General features: G+C 33.4%; 2 pseudogenes; both read right to left on the reverse strand.

Moving 5' to 3' along the window:
• Positions 1-960: 960 nt before the first annotated feature.
• Positions 961-10,112, reverse strand: LOC142632697 (cytochrome P450 CYP736A12-like; annotated as a pseudogene).
• A 1,458-nt stretch (positions 10,113-11,570) lies between these two features.
• On the reverse strand, positions 11,571-12,312 carry LOC142632698 (cytochrome P450 CYP736A12-like; annotated as a pseudogene).
• Positions 12,313-23,949: the final 11,637 nt, after the last annotated feature.

The following is a 23,949-nucleotide window of genomic DNA, read 5'->3' on the forward strand; positions in this document are numbered from 1 at the left end:
GATTTCTGAGAATGTGATGCCTATCAATCTAGATGTTCAAAAATGCAACTATTTCTTTATTTGGTTTGATTTGGAATCTAATAAAAATTTTGAGAATATGAGATGCTTATATTTGGATTATTTTCTGAAATCTTATCATAATTATTTATTTTTCCTAAAATACCATTTGATTCGTAAATGAAACATTCTTTTAAATTTTTTTTTTTATATCTTCCTTCAAATAAATTACGAGAAACCAAAAAAAACTATAAGTCATGGAAAATTCATTAGAACTTTAGTAAAACATTTTTAAAATCACATATATAATAAAATATATATTTTTAAATTGTCAATTTTTAATAATATTTTTTTATATTTTATTTCTATTGGTTAAAAGGTAGAGAGAATGGATAAAATTGTCAGTTTATACAAAATGTAACTTTATATAAACATACGAATATAGATACCAACATTTTTAAAAGAGAGTCCACATTCCTAATAAAGGCATTGAGTGAGAATCTAGATACCTTAATATCTGTTTTTTATATGTGATTTGCAACCAAATGTGGGAATTTTTTTATAAAAAAAAAGTATAAAAAATTATAAAAAAAAAAAATCAGTGCTATTGTGAAATTGTTTTACATTGAAGACATCTCTTGAAGACATAATTTGAGCATTAATATTTAAGAGATATAATTTCAAAGTAAAAATGTTTTGAAACTACAATTTTTAGGAAGGCATTTACCAAATATTTTAACAATTTACCAACTCTGTTTTAAATAAAAATATTGTGCAGAATTTGTCAGCACAAAATAAATTTGAATCCAAAACAAGGAAAATTTAGATTTTATTCAAGGTAACTTGAGTTGATTTGGTGCTACAATTTTTCCAACTCTTCATTTGGAACAACGAAACCAAGTGCAAAGTAAATTTGAATAAGTAAATTTTTTTTAAAGATTATATCGTAATTCTCCTACAAATTTAAATAAGTAGGCGATAAGTTGGCATGGCAAACAAGATCTTGGCTCTTTGCATTGATAGCCCAAACTTCTCACTCATGTCCAAGTCATTAGGCAACATGCCATTAGGGAGTGCCCAATGAAAGCAATGCAATAATTGAGCTAGAACATATTTAACGGTTGTAAGGCCTAGATGCATTCTAGGGCACCCTCTGTGACGAGACCCAAATGGGATAAGCTGGAAGTCACATCCTTTGAGGTCTATATTACTATTTATGAACCTTTCTGTGCAAAATTATTCCACATTATCAGACTACACATAAGGATCTTGTCCATTAGCCCAAAAATTTATTATTATTCGTGATTTCTTGGAGACGTAATATCTGATAGGCCAAAAACGTATTGACCCCTTGTGATGAATTAAGTTGATTAATTAGCTAAGTTTATTAATTAATCAAATTAACATGCAAACGCGTGGTAGCACAAACAAATCACCAATAAACTAAAGTGTAGCAGAAAATAAATTGGCACCACTCTCGAGAATCCACTATTATCACAACAAGCGGTTACAAGTAAAGGAATCTCAGTATCTTATACCAACCTACAGTTGAACCCTTACCCAAATACCCAATTGGACTTGTTCTGTAGTGAAAATCTCTCATTTTCAATGCACGGCTCCTAGTACGTGACTAACTAATTGCACGGATCCCAGTACGCGACTTCAATCACCAACTTGTGAAAGATGTTGTCTACAAAGTTCTTCAGTTCATCCTCACAATGAAGAATAAGAAGATGCTTAGTTACAAAACCCTATGGTGAAAAGACACAGCAACTTTTTCACAAAAAGATGAACTAGGGCAAATTTTGTCTCTGGTCACAAATTGCTTGAACAGACTTTGCTCAATGCTTGTGCAACTTGTGCTTACTTTGACAGCCCTTAAAATAATCCTTTTATATGTCTAGGGTTATGATAAAAGAATGCCCAAAGACATATCCACGGATTGGAATAAAAAAAATCTGAAAATTTGTTTTCCTTAAACCTCGATAGATAGAGGTGTCAAGGTGCTGTCGAGCCACGAGGCTGGAACAGCTTCTTAAAGCTCGATAGATGCAGCTGTCGAGCTTTAATGATAAGCACTTCTCAACTTGTTTCTTGGACAGACTTGCATGGCTTTAACACTTGATCTTGAAGTATTAAAAACATCCTAGATCTACCCAATTACAAGTAAAGTGTGTTTTGTCAAATGATTAGCCAATTATATAAAAGAATGACATATGTTCTTATCAAGTGAACCACATATGTCCTAATAATCTCCCCCTTTGGCAATCCATGACAAAACCACAACAAACAAACGAACATATGAGAGAAGTCATAAATCACTCAACTCATACTCACTTGTTGAATACAATAAAATCTATCCTAACATAAATTCTTGAAAAACTTTGCAAGAAGAGAGTTCATGACAAGTAGACTTTGATAACCTATATTTCTGAAACACTTAAACAAAACTCATCAAGGCATCTTAGTGTGAAACAAAAATAAAAGATTGCACACAATTATAAGAATCATGCGTATAAAGAGAGAAAAGAAACAACACTTGTAGAGATAGGTGAATAAAACATACATCATCATATATATACCATTTGATAAACATCATGTATGTAAAAATGGTCACAAGACCTAGATACAAGAACAATGTATCTCCAACAAGAAAGAAAAGAAAAGATACATGTAATCCTTACTACATCCCTCAAAAACAAACTAACTCTCACCCTAACAAAAAATCTCGTATGTCCTAACTCTCCCCCTAAGAATGACTACTCTCATATCCAAAACTACTCCCCCTTTTTGTCAAGGGTAAGAGTGTCAAGTAGACATCTTGTCAGAACTAGAAGAGCTAGCATCTCCATCCACATCATCATCATCGTCGCTGGAACCATCATCAAGTGTCTCAGATGCCTCGGGAGAGGGAGACTCCACAAAACCACCAAGGCGAGCCTGCCGTCTAGTAATACGGCCAACACGGGTGTTCACCTGATACAACTTCGTAGAAAGTGTATCTAGGCCAGCATCCATGTGCTGAAGCTGCACCATGATTGCATCCAAAGTCACACCTCCCGCTGAAGAAGAAGGAGCGGAGGTAAAAGGAGCCTAAGGAGTGGGAGGAGCTGTCGAACCGGACCGCCTCGAATGAAAATGCGACTCGCTCTGTTTAACGGTAGCACAGTCAATGACACACATAAAGGAGAAGTGGTCAAAAGAGGGAAAAGGAATAGAAAAATGGCGTAAGATCCGCATGATAGTAGAAGGAAAGATGAGCTTATCACGGGTAGCCGTATCCCTATAAACATCTATGATAGAAATGATGAAGTGTGAGGAAAAATCTATAGAAAGATCCTTAAGAAGGGACAACAGAAAACGAGAATGAGACTCTGTAATGGAGTTGTAGTGAGAGAGAGAATACAAAACAAAAGTCATCACCGTGTTCAAGAATCTAGGACCTGTAGCAAAAGGTCGACATGATGTGAACTGACACTCACCCCAATCAGCTGGGCGTTCACAATAAGCAGAGATCATCTTGTCTTTGGACACAATCCGTAGACGCTCACAACCGGGGTAGTCAGGATGCGCAACCCTCGGAACACGGAGCACATCAGAAACCAACTCCGGAGTGACTACTATGTGCGTACCTCTAACACGAGTATGAAAGAGAGGTACTGAAGTATCAGTTCCATGGATGTTGGAGTAGAATTCCTGAATTAGCATGAAAGGACATATGACCGGGACGTCACACAGTGACTCCCATTCCCGTCTGTGAATGACATTAGGAAGGTCAATGTCAACAAAATCCGACAAAACAACTTGGCGTTCTGAATGAACACCTCGTTTAGAGAAGTTCTCTGAAAAGTCCTTTTAGGCTTTCTCATCACAGAATCGAACAGAGGAGGGAGTAGGATCAGAAGACGAAGAGGCCCTAGAACGCAGAGGGTTCTGGGAATGGAGCAGACTTACGTTTTGGTGCCATGGTCGCACTAACATAAACTAGAGAGAGGGGGAAGAAAGAAACACTCATAAAAGTTCCAACACAGTTCAAATAGCAAGTATATTGAAAGGAAAGAACATATGCATGAAAAATGCATGAACATGTGACATGCCATATAAAAGACATCATAGGCTCAGCCTAATCCAATCCTTCCAGCACACAATCAATTTGCACATATCTAAATGCATGATAATACAGTTATTATGCTTATGAGATGCAATGTATGAGATTTGAAACTCATCTAGGCAAAAACCCATCCCAAATTTTCACAAAAACTCAACACTTTTTGAAAAACCCCAAATTTTTTCCAAAACTCAAAAACCTAGGTTTCAAAACATGAAATGCATGTAGAATGAAAGATAAGAAGCTTACCAAGGGAAGAAAAACTTGAAAAAGCTTGAAGAAACCTTGAGGAGAGTATCTGAGTGAGAGAAAGTGAAAAAGGGAGGTGAAGAGACAAAGCTATCGAGGAGAAATTGAGAGAAATGAAGTCCGGATTGCATAGAACCTATTTATAACCTCAGTAAATCTCGACAGATATAGGTGTCGAGCTAGGTGTCGAGAACACAGGTGTCGAAAGATACAGCTGTCGAGGAGGTGTTGAGGAACAAAATATCAAACACACGAAAGAAGCTCGATTGATCCACAAGGTGTTGAAAAGCTATTGAGAGGTCAGGAGGTTTCTCGATTGATCCAAAAGCTATTGAGAAGCTATCAAAAGGTCAGAAGGTTTCTCGATCGATCCACCAGCTATCGAGAGGTGTCAAGATTGCGATAAGATTCATTTGAAGAGCTCGACAGATAAGCCAGGTATCGAGAGGTGTCGAGAAGGTGTTGAGATGGTTTAAAATAGTTTTTCAAGAAGAGAAAAACACAGATATGAATGCAATCAAACATGCAACATAGCCAAAGATCCAACCAACATTTTAACCTCTCAAAATTATCTCTCAAACAACAAAGAGTTAAGCATATAGCTCCCAAAAAACACACACATACACACACACTAAACAAGTCTAACCAATTTTATATTTCAAAAACAAGTTAAGACAGTTTAGTGAGTATACATCAACACATGTAAACCTTGTGATGGCCAAATCACATTGTATCTGCACATGTATCAAGAGTAGCAAAGAATATTGCATGTTGTGTGTGAAAAACATCGCAAGATTACATAAGTGTCTCAATGTTATAACGATTTGAGATATGAGAAAATCACTTTAACTCACACACAATCATAACTGTTTGATGGGGACTATCACCTTTGAGGTACATCCTATAACTCTCACATCTCCTAGAAAACACGTTTGCAATCATATGTAAAGAATTTTGTTCTTTTTGCTTTTATTTTCTTTGCATATTTTCCTTTTAATAAGCAAACCATGCATAGGTATACAAAGGAGAGAAAAGAAATACCCAATTATGTTAAGCTTTTTTGACATTGCACTTTTGCTATGCTAAAGCATACATATGTCATTGACATTGCACTTTTGCTATGCCGAAGCATACATATGTCATATCATGATTGGCAAGTAACAGTGGTGAGATGGTTATTTATGCCTTTCTCTTAGGATTTTCTAGTCCTTCCCGTCAAAAAGAGTGATACAAGTGTTAAGTACAAGAGATTACTTAACCTTACTCATCACAAACAAAGAGCCACAAAGCTCACTTGCTTAGTTGTGCATAAATATGCTCATCTAAGCTACAATAGATACAAAGTTTAGAAAACGTTGTTTCAATGGCCATTCTAAGGTTCACAGGAACCAATGTATACATACACACACTGTTTTTATATTTTTCTGAATTTTTCAAAAAAAAATTTTAATTTTTGAAATAAAAAAAATAACTAAAACTGAAAAAATGATAACCAAAAACATGCAAGACAAAACAAAGCAATGCATAAAACTAGACTGACTCAAAACTTTAAAGCAAAACACACAAGTAATGCAAAACCAAAAAAAAAAAAACGGAGAGAGAGAAAAAGTGATTAAATCACTTGGAACCCTTTTCCTTCCACACCTTGGAAGAACCTTTCCTTTTTGCTAACCCTTGAACCGGCAGTGAGGGGGAAGAATTGATACCGTTCAATTTTGAAAGGAACATGAGGGCTTTGAGAAGATCTCCGAAAGGAGAAAACGAAGGCAGAAACTGATTCTGGTTTCTCGACGCCAACATGCTGTTGCTATTTTGAGTGGCTAACCACTTATAGCAATTTGGTCAAGTATGACCAGCTGCTTCACAGTGATGACAGAGATGCTGCGTCTTTTGTTTAGGCCTTTGAGAGTTAGCCTTCTTAGCCTTAGGGTTTTTAACTTCCTTCTTATCCTGCTTAGGAGATGCTCCTAAGATAGATTTTCCCTTGTCTATGTTCTCACTAGCTAATTCAGTTTTAACATTAGTGTTCTTAATTTCAACATTATTGCTAGGAGGAACAAAAACAGTAGCACTAGAAGAAGAAATATTAGAGGAAGAGAAATCATACCCTAAACCTATTCGATCTGAAGCAGATTTTTGAAAACTGAGCATCTCATCGAGCTTAGCATTTGAAGTCCTTTTCAACTGAGCTCTGACTTAGAATAGTTCTGCCTCAAGCTTCTTAGTCTTCTCAGTTAAGAATTAATTTTCAAACCTCAGTGCTCCAATAGTTTGATTTGCTTCATCAAACTTTGTGGAAAGCTCTTCACGTTCAAGCTCCACATCACTAAGCTTCTTGGTGGTCAACCTATAAAACTTCTCATGCTTTTCTGAGACCATGTATAACTTATCATAGGCTGTGTGAATGTCATCTTGATCATCCATCTTCTCAAACTTGGTTTCCACCAATTCCTTTTCTTCATCCACATCTTCAACAATCCCCTCATTAATTGTGGCAGTGAAGGCATTCAAGATTCTGTCATCCTTATTGTCGGAATCATTTTCAGGCTCGCTGTCGCTTAGCGTAACAGCAAGTGCCTTGCTTTTCCCAATCGTCTTGAGATATGTTGGGCACTCCTGTTTCATGTGTCCGAAACCTTGGCACCTAAAGCACTTAGGTCCAGTAGGAACAGTGTACTGACCGCCATCCCTAGCATCCTTCTTCCCTTTATCTTGACCCTTGAACTGAGAAGAACTAGATTGCCTACGGTCCTTGTTGAAGCCTTTCCTATTGGCATTTTTCATAAACTTCTTGAATTTCCTGGTGATGTAGGACTTCATCTTAGAATCTTCATCGTCTGAAGACTCTTCCGTCTCACTGCTCTTGGCCTTCAGTGCCATATTCTTGCTCTTGCTCATCTTTCCGATTCTAGACAAAACCAACTTATAGGTCTGTAGATTTTCAATTAGCTCTGTCAAAGGAATTTTATCAATATCCTTTGATTACTCAATCACATTGATCTTGGCATGGAATCTTTCGGGTGGAGATTTGAGCACTTTTCTCACAATCTTGGGTTCTAGGATAGTTTCTCCAAGATTAAAGGCAAAGTTCACTATGTCCTTGAGTTTAGCATAGAACTCATCAAACGACTCATCCTCCTCCATCTTTATCTCTTCAAAGCTCGTAGTGAGCCTCTGCAGTTTCGAATCCTTGACAGCCTTTGTTCACTCATAGGTTGTTTAGAGGATGGTCCATGCTTCCTTTGCAGTTTCAGTGGAGGATATCTTCTTGAATTCCTCATTTGTGACTGCACTGAACTACGCATTCAATGCCCTGCTGTTGAAGTTTGCCGCCTGGATCTTAGCCTTATCCCAATCGGTCTGCGCTTCCTTTGGCTTGGTCCAGCCAATTTCTATAGCTTGCCACACCTTCTCATCTAGAGATTGCAAAAAAGCTCTCATGCGTACTTTCCAGTATGCATAGTTAGTCCCATCAAATAAAGGAGGGATAATAAGAGATTGTCCTTTATCCATGACAAACAGGGGTCAATGGATCACACACAAAGATTAAACCCTAATCAGAGTGTGCCCACTCTGATACCCACTCTGATACCACTTGATAGGCTAAAAACGTATTTACCCCTTGTGATGAATTAAGTTGATTAATTAGCCAAGTTTATTAATTAATCAAATTAACATGCAAACACGTGGTAGCACAAACAAATCACCAATAAACTAAAGTGCAGCGGCAAATAAATTGACACGGTGATTTGTTTACGAATGGGGAAAACCTCCAAGGCAAAAACCCTACTGGTGATTTTAAGGTCACCACTCTCGAGAATCTACTATTATCACAACAAGCGGTTACAAGTAAAAGAATCCTAGTACCTTATACCAATCTACAGTTGAACCCTTACCCCAATACCAATTGGACTTGTTCTGTAGTGACAATCTCTCCTTTTTAATGCACAGCTCCCAGTACGTGACTAACCAATTGAACTAGGGCAAACTTTGTCTCCAGTCACAAATTGCTTGAACAGATTTTGCTCAATGCTTGTGCAACTTGTGCTTACTTTGATGACCATTAAAATAATCTTTTTATATATCTAGGGTTATGAGAAAAGAAGGCCTAAAGACATATCCATGGATTGGAATCAAAACAGATCTGAAAATTTGTTTTCCTTAAACCTCGATAGATAGAGGTGTCGAGGTGTTGTCGAGCAGCTGTCGAGCCATGGGACTAGAACAGCTTCTTAAAGCTCGATAGATGCAGTTGTCAAGCTAGCTGTTGAGCTTTAATGATAAGCACTTCTCGGCTTGTTTCTTGGACTGACTTGCATGGATTTAACACTTGATCTTCAAACCTTGTTTCTTGAAGTATTAAAAACATCATAGATCTACTCAATTACAAGTAAAGTGCGTTTTGTCAAAGAATTAGCCAATTACATAAAAGAATGACATATATTCTTATCAAGTGAATCACATATGTCCTAACCATATCCATTGATCTCAATGTCCTCCATAGATTCATTTGGGATAGGTAATGGTCCAATAGGATGCAGTCTTAAGCTTTCCTTCACCACCATATCCAATTATGGTAATTTTAACAAATCTGTCTCCTCCACCATTCTATTCATTCCAACTACACGTTCTTGTTAGGACATATGTGAATAAATGTTAGGAATATATGTCAACATTTTATGTATCGGCTAATCCTTTGACAAAACGCACTTTACTTGTATTTGGATAGATCTAGGATGTGTTTAATGCTTTAAGAAATAAGGTTTCAAGTTCAAGTATTAAAACCATGCAAATCTGTCCAAGAATCAAGTGAGAAAGTGCTGAATTTTAAAACTCGACAGCTAGTATCTATCGAGGTTTAAAAGCTGCTGAAGCCCGTGGCTTAACAGCTAGCTCGATAGATGGCTATCTATCAAGGTTTATGAAACTCAGTTTTTCAGGACTGTTTTCTATCCAATCCGTGAGTATGTCTTTGGGTTTTCTTTTCTCACACCCTAAACATATAAAATGATTATTTTAAGGGTCGTATTAGGTTGCGCAGCCAAGAGCACAATTGCACAAGAGCATAATTCCTCAAGTGTGACCAGAAAACCCAGTTTGCCTTAGTTCTTGAAGAATTTGTTGTGTTTGTACACCGTAGGGTTTTGTAACCAAGCAATTTCGTGATTTTCATCAGTTGATGAACAGAAGAACTTTGCAGTCAACATCCTTCTTAAGTTGGTGATCAAGTCACGTACTGAGATCCGCGCATCTTTTGGTTAGTCACGTACTGAGAGCCGTGCAATACAATGAGAGATTGTTACTACAGAACAAGTCCAATTGGGTATTGGGGTAACGGTTCAACTGTAGATTGGTATAAGGTACTGGGATTCCTTTACCTGTAACCTCTTGTTTTGATAATAGTGGATTCCAGGGAGTGGTGACCTTAAAGTCATCCGGTAGGGTTTTTGCCATGTAAGTTTTCCCCATTCGTAAAGAAATCACTGTATCATTTAATTTCCGCTGCATATTTAGTTATTTGGTGATTTGTTTGTGCTGCCACACTTATTGCATGTAATTGAACCTAATTAATTCATTTCGCTAATTAATTGGTTAATTCATCACAAGGAATTAATACATTTTTGGCCTATTAGTTCTAGCTCTTCTGTACATGTTTCATCACTCATGTATAACTCAAGAGTTAAGAAAAGGTCCATGCAACCGCAGCAGCTAAAGTATCATATGCACCTGAAATCATGTCTATTATGATAGCCTTGATATTTCACCAAACGCATAAAAATCACGTTTTGGATAAAATAAACATGTTTTTTGGACCCAAAACGCTAAACCAAATGGTTATTATATATGTGATTCGAAAAGATTTGTTCACGTGACGCATTCTATTTTGCTTTGCTTTATTAACTTTTGTGTGTGTGTGTGTATATATATATTGCAACCTGTGGATGATTATATCCTGTCCTGTTAGCCATTACATAGGCTAGGATGATAGCTTAGTGTTCTAGAAAGGATGCAACCACATATTTTAAAACAATAATAAAAGAAGTAGAAATATAAATAACAATGCTAGAACATAACAATTTACACAATTTTTGCACAATTCATTACTTGTTGAGTTGCAAGCGGTGGAGGTATGGATCCGCTTAAATGGTTAAACCTACTAGTTTTTTTTTCCGTTGCTCACTATTTATCACGTTAAATTGCATCAAAATTTGTGCAAATAATTGTGATCCTAGTATTTTTCAAATATAAAATACACAGAAAAACTTCATGTTTATCTTATGATATGGTAGCTTCAAAAATTAGAATAAACATTTTTTTTTTCTTTTTTTTTCTCTTAAGAATTATCACTTACTCCACAATAATGTTAATACCATACACATTGTCACAATTGTCTTACATGACAAATTGTAAGTGATGAAAAAAAAATTGTGAGTTTACATAATAGTAACAAACAACTAAGCACAATTTGCAACATAAAATAGTTATGACAATGTGAAAAATGTATGGTACTAGTAGTATTGTTTACTCCATTAATAAGTATGGCAAGTTAAAACTTCCAGATGGACCCAAATTTATGGAACCAGTTGTTGGCATATATATATCTGCTCTGTCAATTGCAAATAATGTAGTCTTGTGGAAGTGGAATAGGGTGGTAGAAGACAAGATTGGTTGATTACTTCTCCAAGTGTAAGGTATTAACATAAGAAAAAAAAAAGTAAAAGAATTGTTGAGAAAGGGACCAAAACAATAAAATACTAGAAAGAAGAAAACGGGAACTGTATTAATTTATTTTGGAGGTGAAACGGAAACTGTATTGGCCATGTGTTTTTCAAGGCGGCCATGTCCTTATGCAAGATTTTACCGAGAATTGAAATCTTAGATTTTATTAAGGGTTCATTTGGAAGGAGGAGTAAAACAGAGTTAGTTGAAAATAGGTTAATCTACTCTACTCTACTCTCCATCTCTTCTCCTCAATTCAAACAAACCATAAACATGTCTTATTTTTCATATACCACACACACACATACACACACATATATATGTATATATATCACCAAGGGTAAGTAGAATGGGTTCAAGATGTGGGGCCAACATATCTAATATTTCTAAATAAGTTAAAAAAGAAAAATAATAATAATAGACAGATATTATCCCCAAAAAGAATAGACCAATTGGATTGGTTTTGGCCATGGTCACTTCAACTGATCGTAAAGATTTAAAACTGATAAAGTTGAATAGATAGAAACATGAATACCTGTAGATCAAGTGCCCCAAGGTAAGGAACATAATCAGCTAGATTTAGAAAGCCCCCGACAAGGTCAGGGCCTCCTCAATAAGCACCTTCAAGTCGAATCTATTATCTTTACTTTGCCCAAATATCATTCTACATGTGGTTTCCTCAATAAGTTCGCAAACTTTCCCACTATGGTCCACAACCTCATGCGCTGCCGCGGCTTTTTTAAGTGACTGCACCATTGATCATAAGTTCATAACTCCTCTTTCATCATAGGTGCAAATGACTATTTTTGAACCACTAAGAAGTAGCAACGAACATAGTTTCCTAATGTTCCGCCAATATGGACCATACTCAGTGAAAGCTGTCATGCCCTTGGTACCATAAGACATGTATTCAGAGGCTTGGAGTTTAGGTCAGCTAGCAAAAATGGTGTCATGGGTCTTTAAAATAGCTCAGCAGATTGAGGAGATAAGATCACAATAGTTGGTACAAGACCAAGCCGCAAGACAGATGGGCCCATATTTTTTGGCTAAGTTTTGGAGGGCACGGTGTGGGAGACACCTAGCATGCGAAGGTTACCTATAATTGGTAAGGCACGAGGACCAGGCGGGAGTTCAGGCTCATTTTTGTGGTTCTTTGGCCATGATAGGATTTGTATGAATGTCCAGATGGATAGTAGTAGGAAAATGGCTAATGTCAATGGAGACATTTTGGAAATTGAGTCTGCGATATGAAGGTAGGTGATTGAAGAGGTCTTTGGAGATTATAATTTATGGGTCATGTTAAAAGGTGCCCTTAGGGCAATTGTTAATAAACTATGTTCGGAAAGTTTTAACACAATTTTTATAGGGAATATAAAAAGATGACAGAAAAATTAATTGATTTATCATTTTTCCATAAAATAGTTTCTAAAAATAGTTTCTAAATCAATTCCCTTAGGCATTCATTAATTCCCATAATTTATAAACTCTTGTGAGAGTGGAAAATGGCTAATTTGTCTTTTCATTAAAAATAAATAAATTATCCATCTGTCCCAATTTGTTTGTCTTGTTTCAAAAATCCAACTTTTTAAATAAATATTAGTTATTGTTTTATCTATTGTATAAAACAATATAAGTTTTCAAAATTGCCCTTAAATAAATTTATCAAAAAATAGGAATACTAAGACTCTGAAATGATTTTAGAAATAAAGTAGGGGCACAATAGGGACATTTTAATGAATTTTAATATTAGAAATAGGATAACATTTTGGGACATCTCAAAATGGAATAAAGGACAAATAAATTGGGACAGAGGGAGCAGTAGAATCAGAACTCTAGGGGGTGGCAATATAAACTCGCCTATAATGTAGGGCAAAAAATTCAACAAAAATACCATTAGATTGTCACCTCACTCAATCTCCCTAGTCGGCAGTCACCTTATTTAAAGTCATAGCTTATACAAAAACCAAATCTCATCTCTCCCTCCTAAGATGAAATTTAATAAAGCAAATGATCATATTACATATACCTAAAATATTTATTGAAAATAAAAAAAGTAATTGATTTTCAAAATATTTTATATTTTCCATAAAAGTGATATCAAAACATTTTTAAAATAGTCCATTAAAAAAATGTCCTAAGTACACCCGTCAGCCAAACTCTAATCTAAAATATGAAAAGTCACGTTTGTCCTTCTAGGCGGGCCCAACCAGTAGTCGAGTAAGGCAATCACCTAAGGTCCAAGCTCCCAATCCCCAAATTTTAAACAATAAATAAATATTAATTAAATTCAAAATATTAACTATTAAAAAATATATTTTTTATAAAATAAAAATGAATAAATAAAAGCTAATGCTAGAAATACTATAAATTTTGACATGCCACAAATCAAAAAAAAAAATAAAAATTTAATATTGAAACTCATCTATATATACCATAAAACCAAAGCATTTGACTTTTTATTAACTTCATGAAAGCAAGCCACATAAATTTTGAGGCTTTCACAATTTTCTAAGTCATTATTTTATTTGTTTATTTATTTTATTATTTAACTAAATTTGATTTAAAACCCCAAAAACCATGTGTGCATAGTTGTTAGTATTATACGATACGCAATACGTATGTGTATAACAAATTCCATACTGTAAGGGTGTATCATCTCATGAAATGTTTAAGGCATAGGTGCATATCATATAAATTATATCATATCGTTGAATAGTACAATATATAAACATGTGGGTTTAAAATTTGTTTCTCTATTAAAATTTGTGATTTTATTTGATTTAAAGAAGTTGTTAGACTTTTTCTAACACAAAAATTATTGGGATATATACTTAATTGAGTCCAATAAAATAACATGTCCATGAGTATTTATCCCCCCCTTCTTCCCTTTCTCTTACAAAATTTAGACTATACCCTTACACTACTTCACTTTCATATTTGCAAATTTATTTTTTATGCTATGAATAATGTCTTAAATGAAATTATAATTTTTTTTGTTATTATTGCTAGAAGTCTAAGAAGCTAGAATGCTAACAAAAAATATTAGAATAAAAAAAAAACAAAGAAAAATATAGTAAATGTTGATGATGATGAAGAAAATGTCAATGAAAAACAACTTTGCAAGATGATGAGCGTGATGATAACATTGACTTAAATGGAGTTGATTAGGCAAGATGATGAAAAAAAATTCTTATTTTGACTTGTATATCATGTATTATCACTTCTAAGTTTAATCAATTTAAATATGTATGTTATAAACATACGATTATTTAGATAGCTTTGTTAAATATTATTACATAAGTAATTATTAAATTGGAAATTAGTTGAACATATTTTGAATTTATAATGAGTATACCTTTTTTATATGTATATGTATAATGTTTTATAATTTTATTAAGTGTTTGTGTATCTCACGATACATGATACAATATGATACACGATACATAAAATTAAAAAATCGAGTTACGTTATGACAACTATGACTGCAGGTTCCAGTTAACTTAACTGGTAAAATCTCTGATGGTTAAATAAAATATTTAGGGTTCAATTCTCACCTACACCAAAAACCGATTGGTGTTTTGGTCTGATTATAAAGAACTATCATCAAAAGTATATGCCATAGATTGAAACTCTCTAAAATAAATAAAATTAAAAAATTTTATTTAAAAAAAAAAAACTATTCTTGCATGAGCCACACTACCAGCGGCTCCACTCTAAGATGAAAGTCATTGAATTAACATGAATTTTCCTCTGAAGCAGCACAATCGCTCAAAGATTTCTCTTGACACTAATAGCTCTCTTCACCCTTTTGGAGCAATGATATTGTGGCAAGAATCAAGAAGGTTAAGACACATAAAAGGGAAAGTTTTCCAGAATGTCAGATGGCTTAGCTAAGTTTTACAGTTTTCCATCTATTACACCTACCACTCGACATGTTTTAATCAGGTGTCCTTCACACAAACCCACTACAGACCCAAATCTTAAAAGATCGGATCTATTATTGATTGAGCTAGTTTAGACCAGTCTAATTTTGTCAGGTTCAAGTAGGCTTGGAAAATCCTAGTTGCAATGTCTCAAATCTTCCTCTCTCTTTTTTTTCATTCCACATAAAATAACCAAAGTTTAAGAGAGAGAGAGAGAGAGAGAGAGAGAGAGAGAGAGAGAGAGAGAGAGAGAGGACATATTATAATTAACACTAAAAGCAAACCAAAACTAAATGAGTAAAATTTTTCCAAAAGTTATATCATAATTCTCTTAAAAATTTAGTGTTCATTTGGTATAGACTCATAAGTTAGCTAATTGCTTATTTTTTTTCTATAATTTGTAGATCTCATGTGAGTCACCTACTTATTTTATTTAACTTTTACATTTTATCAAGATTACTTTCAGCAGTAAATAGGTTGTTCCCAAATGAAAACTTAATCAAGTAGGCGATAAATTGGCATGGCAGACAAGTGCTTGGTTCTCCGCATTGCTAGCCCAAACTTCTCACTCATGTCCAAGGTTGTCAACATCGGGATCTTACGTAGGATCGTGAGAGGCAGGTGGGATCATGGATTTTTGGATCGGATCGTAGATTGTAAGATCCTACATATTTTCATATTTAAAGCAAAAAACACATTGATAATGACTTTGTATGTTGAATAATCACTTAAATTATGAATTTATCTATAAAAAAACAAAGATTTGCATTATATGATGTAATTTGCATGTCTTATATCACTACGACTATACTTACGAAACAAATATATTTACGTTTTGACCCAATGTATCTAAAAAGTTCAATAAATATTTAATTAACAACCAAATACCAAAATATTTATCAACAATATGGAAATATTTTCCAAGTTCTAAGTTCCAAGATTAATACCCAAAATAAGTTATCAAATAGAAACTAACTAACTACAATATGAAACCCAAATGCAAGATTAATATTAAGGTGAAGTGAACATTTAATTATTCTCATTATAGGGTTTTTATGACCACCGTCCTAATCATCATCAGCCATTTTATCATCTATGTAGACATTGTATATTTGTATACTAGAGCTGCAAAAAAAGATCCAACTTCACACTTAACTATTCAAGTTATACCGCTCAACAACAATTACAGAGTGTGCTCAAAAAAATCAATCAATCAATATACAAATACAAGCATACTAATAAAATTATATATAAGAAAAACATTTTAGTAATATTATAACACAAATTAGCATATTAATCAAACAAATTTAACAACATTATAGCTTAAAATGTAGCAAAGCCAATATACATTCTTCATTTAGAAATGATGAAGCATTCCTTCATTTTTGTTACAAGTGAACTAAAAACTAGAAAAAATTTGCTTATGTTAACATAATTTTATAAAAAATGAAAAATAAAAAGCCATTCCATCACAACATAGAAGAATAAAAACCCTTAAAGTTTCATCAAAACCAAAAATTTATCCCTTAAAAAAAAAAAAAAAACCAAAAACTGATGTTTTGGTAGGATCGGTAGAATCAGTAGGATCCCATACGATCCTACACGATCCTACATACGATCCTACCATTTTTATGATCCTAACGCGATTTTAAACATTTTGGTGAGGTGGGATCGTAAAATCTGCGATCTTACGATCCAAACCGTGATTTTGACAACCATGCTCATGTCCAACTCATTAGGCAAAATGCCGGGGGAGGGGGGAGAACCGAGTGAAAACAATGCAATAATTTTGCTAGAACATATTTAACAGTTGTAAGGCCCAATTGTATTCCGGGGCCCCCTTTGCGACCAGACCCAAATGGGATGAGCTGAAAATCACATCCTCTAGTGTCTATATTATTATTCATAAACCTTTCAGGGTAAAATTCTACCACATTATCTGACCACGCATCAAGATCTTGTCCTATAGCCCAAAAGTTTATTATTAGCCTTGATTTCTTTGATACGTAATATCCACCGATCTCAATGTCCTCCATTGATTCATGTGGGACTAGTAATGGTGCAACATGATGTAGTCTTAAGCTTTCCTTCACCACCATATCCAAGTATGTAGTCTTAAGCTTTCTCGTCCACCATTCTTTTCATTCCAACTACACCTTCTAGCTCTTCATGTACATGTTTCATTACCCATGGATGCCTCAAGAGTTTAGAAAAGTCCACTCAATTGCAGTAGATGAAGTGTCGTATGCACCCGAAATTATGTCTATTATGATTGCCTTGATGCTTGCCCAATTGATTATGTACACATGTTCATCATGTATGTTAAATATTAGTATTGATACACCATGTTGAATATGCTAGTATAGATGCAGAAGCAAAAACATAAAGTATAGAACACAATAACACACGAGGATTACGTGGTTCAGCCTAACGGCCTACATCCACAGAGAAGACCCTAAAGGGCTACATCAATAATATATTAGAGTGTAGTACAAATCCTGTGTTACAATGAACCATAACATGTGTATATATAGTAGACTAAACCCTAGACTAATAGACTTCTAGTACAAGTAGGAGACTTGGCTTGTACACAAAGTAGAATTAGGCTTGGGCTTATACTAATGGGCTAATATATCTCTAACACCCCCTCTCAAATTCAAGGTGGAAACTTGATGAAATCTTGAGATTTGATAAGGTTGAGAAGATCCCTTGAATGAAGTTTGGCTCTGTGACGGTGGTTTGAGAAAGGTAATGGTCTTGTAGTGTTGATGCGACTTCTATCGATGGCATGACTATACCGGAGAGATTTGACAGCAGCAGTGGGAAGCTAAAGAAGATGAACGCAGTGAAGAAACACTGAGGAAGACAAATATTTCTCTTAATACACCATAATGACAGAAAACCATGGCCATAGGAAGGTGGCTCTAATACCATGTCAAATATTAGCATTGATACATCATGTTGAATATGCTAGTATGCGGAAGCAAAAGCATAAAGTATAGAACACAATAACACACAAGAATTACGTGGTTCAGCCTAAAGGCCTACATCCACGGAGGAAACCCTAAAGGGCTACATCAATAATATATTAGAGTGTAGTACAAATCATGTGTTACAATGAACCATAACATGGGGGCCAAAATGGCCAAATACCACCATTTTCTGAAATTTGTAGCAAAAAAACATTGTTTCGGAATTAAATAGGGAAATACCACTTTTCTAGAACTCGAGTTTCAGAAACTCGAGTTCCTCATCAGTTCTGCCACCGTGGCACTGCTGAGCTAGAATTTGTACGATTAAAAACAATAATGTGGTACTCGAGCTTGGTAAACTCAAGTTTCATGCAACACAGTACTCAAGAATACCATGCTCGAGTGCCTATTATAAAAAAAAACATTATGTTTATGTTTATTTCTATGGTACTCAAGCTCACCAAGCTCGAGTACCTTGAAAGGAACTCGAGTTTAGTAAACTCGAGTTCCTTGTAATTTTTTTTTTTTAGATAATCGACAAATAAACATAAACATAACAATAAGTAGCTTTTTATGTTTTTATTTATTTAAATAGAAGCATTGTAAAATATAGAGATTTTAATTTCAAAATATGAATTAATTTCTACATTAATTAAAATTGTTCATTGTTTTCTGCATAAACTATTTCTAGCATTCTGCATAAAATTATTTTCTGTTAAGCATTATTTAAAAAATTGTTCACTCTCTTTTCTACGTAAATTAATCTCTGTTCACTATTTAAAAAATTGTTCACTGTTTTCTCATAAAACACCTAGTGAAATCGTGTTTTCTAAATTTAAACACCAAATCTAAATGCTTTTTCATGTTTGAATTTCACAATAATCGAATCTATTTTTTTGCATTGATAAAATCTATTTCTACATTAATAAAATTTGCTCTCTGCACATCATGTTTGCTGTATATTCGAATATGCTTACTACATTCATAAAATCTGTTTTGTGCATTAATTAAAACTGTTTATTGTTTTCTCATAAAAATTGTTCACTGTTTTCTACATAAACTATTTCTACGATTTTACATAAAATTATTTTCTGTCCAGCATTATTTAAAAAATTGTTCACTCTCTTTTCTGCGTAAATTATTTCCTATTCAGTATTTAAAAAATTGTTCACTGTTTTCTCATAAAACACCTAGTGAAATCGTGTTTTCTAAATTTAAACACCAAATCTGAATGCTTTTTCATGTTTGAATTTCACAATAATCGAATCTATTTTTCTACATTGATAAAATCTATTTCTACATTAATAAAATTTGCTCTCTGCACATCATGTTTACTGTATATTCGAATATGCTTACTGCATTCATAAAATTTTTTTTCTGCATTAATTAAAACTATTCATTATTTTCTCATAAAAATTGTTCACTATTTTCTGCATAAACTATTTCTATGAAGACAAAAGACAAGTTTCTAAGTTTCTAAGTTTCTAAGATTCTAAAATTTTAAGTTCCAAGTTTTAGAAAGCCTTTTGTAATAGCCTTCCCTCTCCCTCAAAAAAACTTTTGTACCCTCTCCCCCTCTTGTAATCTTGTAACCTTTCTCTTCAGATAGTTTTATTTTCAAGCTTGTATCAAAGACAACAGTTTGTTTTCAAGTTTATCAAAGACTGAAGTTTTTATTCAAGCAAGATTTTACTAGTTTCTGTTTTCATATTCCATACTCCATTTTAACCTTATTTTGAATATATCTATTTTGTTATTTACTCTCTTTATTATCTATTTTATCATTGTTTATGCTTCCATATTACTGCTGTGCTCTCTCTTGGGTAGTCATTGGTATTAGAGCATCCGGATCATAAAACACCTAATGAACAGTGAATAATTTATGCAGAAAAAATAGTGAACAATTTTTCAAATAATGCTGAACAGAAAATAATTTTATACAGAATGTTAAAATAGTTTATGCAGAAAATAGTGAACAATTTTTATGAGAAAACAGTGAACAATTTTAATTAATGTAGAAAACAGATTTTATGAATGTAGTAAGCAGATTTGAATATACAGTAAATATGATGTAGCACCAACTATGGCATGAGTACTTTTTTGAAGACAAGTCACTAGCCCTCTGCTGTAGCACCAACTGTAGTCATACGAACCACATGCGCCAATAGACGCCACTGTTTCACACGTGCTGCTCAACAGCTCGGCACGGTTTAATTTTCATGATTTTGTACATTTAACGAATCCAAACTTTTCAACAAATTCAGACTATCTGTACATCTAATTTACACAATTTTATTTTGTACTTTCAAGATTTTATACATTCAACGAATAAATTTTGTTTTTTACAAATTCGAACAATCTGTACATCTAATGTACACAATTTTCTCTTGAATTTTCACGATTTTGTACTTTCAACGAAATTTGATAGGCCAAAAACGTATTGACCCCTAGTAATTAATTAATTGATTAATTAGCCAGGTTTATTAATTAATCAAATTAACATGCAAAGCGCGTGGTAGCACAAACAAATCACCAATTAAACTAGGTGCAGAGAAAATTAATTGACACAGTGATTTGTTTTTGAATGGGGAAAACTAACATGGCAAAAACCCCCATCGGGTGATTTTAAGGTCACTACTCCCGAGAAAACAGTGAACAATTTTTATGAGAAAACAATGAACAGTAATAATTAATGCAGAAAACAAATTTTATGAATGCAATAAGCAGATTCGAATATACAGTAAACATGAGTGCAGAAAGAAAATTTTATTAATGTAGAAATAGATTTTATCAATGTAGAAAAACAAATTTGATTATTGTGAAATTTAAGTATGAGAAAGCATTCCAATTTGGCATTTAAATTTAGAAAACATGATTTCAGTAGGTGTTTTATAAGAAAACAGTGAACAATTTTTTAAATAGTGAACAGAAAATAATTTACGCAAAAAAGAGAGTGAACAATTTTTTAAATAATGCTAAACAGAAAATAATTTTATGCAAAATCATAGAAATAGTTTTTGCAGAAAACAGTGAAAAATTATTATGAGAAAACAATGAACAGTTTTAATTAATGCAGAAAACAGATTTTATGAATGTAGTAAGCAGATTCGAATATACAGTAAACATGATGTGCAGAGAGAAAATTTTATTAATGTAGAAATAGATTTTATCAATGCAGAAAAACAAATTCGATTATTGTGAAATTCAAAATGCTGAAAAAGCATTTAGATTTGGCGTTTAAATTTAGAAAATACGATTTCACTAGGTGTTTATGAGAAAATAGTGAACAGGAAAAAATTACGCAGAAAAGAGAGTGAACAATTTTTTAAATAATGCTAAACAGAAAATAATTTTATGCAAAATCATATAAATAGTTTATGTAGAAAACAATGAACAATTTTTATGAGAAAACAATGAACAGTTTTAATTAATGCAGAAAAAAGATTTTATGAATGTAGTAAGCAGATTCGAATATACAATAAACATGATGTGCAGAGAGCAAATTTTATTAATTTAGAAATAGATTTTATCAATGCAGAAAAATATATTCGATTATTGTGAAATTCAAACATGAAAAAGCATTCAAATTTGGCATTTAAATTTAGAAAACACGATTTCACTAGGTGTTTTATGAGAAAACAGAGAATAATTTACGCAGGAAAGAGAGTGAACAATTTTTTAAATAATGCTGAACAGAAAATAATTTTTTGCAGAATGCTAGAAATAGTTTATGCAGAATACAATGAACAATTTTAATTATTGTAGAAATTAATTCATATTTTGAAATTAAAATCTCTATATTTTACAATGTTTCTATTTAAATAAATAAAAACATAAAAAAGCTACTTATTGTTATGTTTATGTTTATGTTTATTTGTCAATTATCCCAAAAAAAAAGTTATATGGAACTCGAGTTTACTAAACTCGAGTTGCTTACAAGGTACTCGAGCTTGGTGAGCTCGAGTACCATAGAAATAGACATAAACATAAATATATTTAATCGCACAATTTTTTTTTAATCGCACAAGTTTTCCTCAGAGCCTGGTAAACTCGAGTACTGTATTGCATGGAATTCGAGTTTACCAAGCTCAAGTACCACTTTATTTTTTTTAATCGCACAAATTCCAGCTTAGCAGTGCCATGGTGGCGAAACTGATAAAGAACTCGAGCTTCTGAAACTTGAGTTCTTGAAAAGTGGTATTTCCCTATTTAGTTCCGAAACAGTGTTTTTTTGCTACAAATTTCTGAAAATGGTGGTATTTGGCCATTTTGGCCCCGTAACATGTGTATATATAGTAGACTAAACCCTAGATTAATAGACTTCTAATACAAGTAGGAGACTTAGCTTGCACATAAAGTAAAATTAGGCTTGAGCTTATACTAATGGGCTAATATATCTCTAACAATGTTGATTCATGGGTTGGTTCATCAAAGAAAGTAACACATGTATAAAATCACTGTGACGATTTTGTTGACCCCTAGAAATTTTTTCAAGCTCTTGGATGATATTCTCCAAGACTAAATCCAGATCCCTACTCACTTTCTTCATGCGCCGTGTCAATCCCTGAAAGCATTAAATGGCTAGAAAATCACTAAACCAACAATACCAGTTCTCAAAATGTAAATCATTGAGGATAACCTGTCTAAAGAGAGAGTGTAGTTAGGGTGTCACCAAAATAAACCTAACAAATTGTAGTAAATATCTACATGCATTGGAGGTGCTACATCAGCTACTCAATACAAATGGAAATCCGCTCCAACATGAGCTTCCTCCACATAATTCATGCAAAATGCAATCACACCATGCATGTCAAGAGCAAACTTAAGAAATGAAATCCATGTAGTGACCACTATGTTATTCAAAAAGGTTTTTTTACACGTGTTCAGTACATTTATGTTTTTATTAAACTTTCATCTATTATCATATCAGGATTTTAACTCTGCATACGCCATGGTTTTTTTTTTTTTAATACGAAGATCGTACACCAAGTTGGTAGCATAGTATTTTAGAAAGGTTAAAAAAGTGACAAAACACATTTTTTCAAAAAAAAAATAATAAAAGAAGTAATAATTTAGAATACGTGGAAAAATGACTGGTCATCTTACCATACAATAGGGGCATAAATTAGAAAGCTTTTGATCTTGATTTTTTTTTTCTTTTGTGTGTGTGTTCTTTCTTTACTCTTAAGAATAACCATATTTTATTATTCTTGAGAGTAAAGAAAGAACCGAAAAAAAAAAAAAAAAAAAAAAAAAAGAATTAATGCAAAATGCAATCATACCATGTATGTGTGTGTGACATTGAAGCCAAGACTCATGGATGAACCCAAATTTCACTGCAACAAAATGTATCTTTGGTGGCATAGCCCATAAAAAAAAATTAAAAAAAAAAAAAGAGATTAACATATAGGACACCTAGTTTTAGGCGATTAGCATATCTTAAAAAAAAAAAAAAAAAAATCTTAAAACACAAAAACTATTAAAAATAAAAATCCCAATTCTTTAGATTCTATCTCCCCCTCTCCTCTTTACATTCATTGCCAAATTAAGCTTGAATTTGTTCTCTCCGATGACTACTAACGACCAGCCACACTCTTAGGCAGTCCAACTGGCTCTTCAAACTATATCCACATGTGCATTTCAATGTGAAATTTTACCAGGAAAAGTAAATCCTTAGATAGAGGGATCTTAGATTCAAAGCTTAAAGCCTCAAAAAGCTCAAAGCTCAATAACAATAATAACTCTCAAATTTTTATCCAAACCGAAAAACCTTTTTCATCGAAAAGAACATGGGAAATCAATTTTCTGCTTCTGCAGCAAATGAAATTTACATTCCAAATCTAAACCCAAGTTCCAAAACTCAAGATTCGTGAAATACTTTGAGAAAACGAAAATTTGGGAGGCTAGAGTTATTGATTTGAAAATTTTGAAGTGTAAAGTTGAGAAAAATGGAAGAAGAAACAATATGGAAAGGGCATTA

Source organism: Castanea sativa, chromosome 4 (assembly GCF_040712315.1).
Source record: "Castanea sativa cultivar Marrone di Chiusa Pesio chromosome 4, ASM4071231v1".
In the NCBI taxonomy this organism is placed as follows: domain Eukaryota; kingdom Viridiplantae; phylum Streptophyta; class Magnoliopsida; order Fagales; family Fagaceae; genus Castanea; species Castanea sativa.